Source organism: Cyprinodon variegatus, unplaced genomic scaffold (assembly GCF_000732505.1).
Source record: "Cyprinodon variegatus isolate N-32 unplaced genomic scaffold, C_variegatus-1.0 Scaffold506, whole genome shotgun sequence".
Taxonomy (NCBI): Eukaryota; Metazoa; Chordata; class Actinopteri; order Cyprinodontiformes; family Cyprinodontidae; genus Cyprinodon; species Cyprinodon variegatus.
Window position 1 is genome coordinate 61,425 of NW_015150959.1, and position 2,454 is coordinate 63,878.

Below are 2,454 nucleotides of genomic sequence, written 5' to 3' on the forward strand. Positions count from 1 at the left end.
GGGGGGGGCAGGTGGGCTCTCCTCATCCTCCGCAGGAAGTACATGCACTTCTGTGCCCTTTTGACCTGTGAGGTGGTGTTTCCAGTCCAGGTGAGGGTGTCTGTGATGAATTTGGTGCTGTTGACCACCTCTACAGCTGAGCTGTTGATGAGCAGTGGAGCAGGCCAGGCGGCATGGGCGGGCATTGGGGGGCTGCGCCCGACCATGGAGGCGCCCGTGCCCGCCCCAAATTGGAAGTTGTTTCTTGTTTTTTTTGTTTTCCTTTCTTAAATCAGTGTAGCCAGCGTTCTATTATTTGTCTCTCAGTTTGTCAACCATAACCAATCAAATCGACAACAAAATACAACATCCAGTCAAACTACAGGGGGGGTCAATGAGTCATACTTTCATACTTTGTTTACATCCGTCTGGTCACCATCCAGTGCGCGTCGGTATGGATATTCAGGCTTTCAAAGTAGCATTTTCAAAGCAATAGAAGGACAAGTACTGACAATGGAGCAAATGAGAGCGACCAGGGAGCAGTTTCTGTTGGAAATGTAAGCACGACAGCCAGGACTGAAGTAAACATTCATGCTAGGAGGGTTAGCTCCAGCAGCTAAGGAGCAGAATAATAACACAAATAGCACCGGAGTTCATGGTGACATTACACTTGTGTGAGGACCCACAACAGACAATTTCAGCCTATTGCTAATGACCTTGGCACAGAAAAGCCCCAAAGACCACTGATGCAGAGCTTTCCTTCACGACTTTTCTCAGGGAAGAAAAGATCATTCTGCAGTTCATGTTATTAAAGTTTGACCTGGTCGAGTATTCAGTACAGGCAGATGCTGCATACTGCTACCCATGTAGAATGTTTCAGGGACCCAGATACGGTGATGCAACGTTCTGTGTAACTGGTTTCCAGGACTGGAAACATGCAGTGGAAGCTGGAAAAGAATTAATCAAGCATGGTGCCATGTGGAGGGATAAGGAAAGGCGAATTCACACAAATAAGGAAATATCAACGTTAATTAACTGATTGTTTATTTTTATATTTTGTGGATCTTTTTTACTTTCTCTGGACCTAATTGTACCTAAAATCATGGTTCTATTAATGTTTTCGACCTAAATACATATCTAACATGTATCCAGTTTCTGAATGATTGTAGTAAGTCTAGTTTCTACCAACCGCTGGGGGAGACATTAGATCATCAGAAAACCCTGTCAGGAAACATTTTTTTCTAACAACACAAACAATCAAATAAAAGCTGATTTCTAATTCAGCTAATTATTCTAGAAAATGTTTCAATCATTCAAATAAATGTTTTTATAGAGATTGGAGATTTCTTTAACTGATTGAATGTTCTCAAAGCCAATGTTAATCTCGAAGTAAAACAAATGTTTGCAGAAAAGTGTGAAAAAAAATGGAATGCCCCCTCTTTAATTTCTTTCTGCAGCCGGGTCTGCAGTGGAGGGTGGTTAGGGCGGTTCTTCCTGAAGTTCAACATGTTCTTCTTCGTCTTTTCCACATGCAGGATCAGGCTGTTATCTCTGCACCAGCTGCTCCACCTCCACTCTGTAGTCCTGGTCTGTTTTGTTCATCAATCAGACTTTTACCCAGGGCCGGTTCTAGGAAAACGTTTCAAGGGGGGCCACAGAAACAAGAATGAAAAAAGGACACCACCATTTTTTTCACGGCATTTTTGTTTATTTAGAGCACCATTGAAACAAAAATTCTCTCCATTCAAAATATTTCACCTACTGCTCATCAGAACAATAAAACTTCATAAACAGATTTTGTACACTAACATTTCTTTCATTTGGATGTAATAAGATTGTATTAGTTAGCTGTATAGTTATATGTTTATGTTGTTGTACATGGAGTTTTATAGCACAACACATACAGTCCAATTTTCAGTTCAGCAGTTTCTCAGGTTTCTCAGTGGCAAGACCAATTCCTGTAACACTAATGTTATTCTGCGTTTATTGTTTCTTGCAAAATGGTCCACGAATGCATTAAGGTCCAAAGCCTTAGACCTTCTGGAATCAATGCTTGGGATCCCTAAACTAAGTTTAGTTTGGAAAAACAGAAGTGGCAGAAATCACTGGGAGTGCAACAGCGTTTAAAACGACAGTATCAGTCGAGGATGACCCAAACAGTGCATCAAGAAACATGCATATTTCTTGCTTAGCTCCGTCTCTTTACACTATTTTCCGTAAGTCATCTGACTCTTATATATCCTTCTTCTTTCTTGTTCAGACAATCAATTTTCAATTCAATTCAGTTTATTTAGCGCCAAATTCACAACACATGTCATCTCAAGGCACTTTACAGTTCAACCAGATCATACAGTCAAATGGATACAAAGTTTTCTATCTTAGGAAAACCAGTTGATTGCATTGACTCATTGACTCAAATACAATCCCTCACACTAAGCATGCTTGTAGCTACAGTGGAGAGGAAAAACTCCCTTT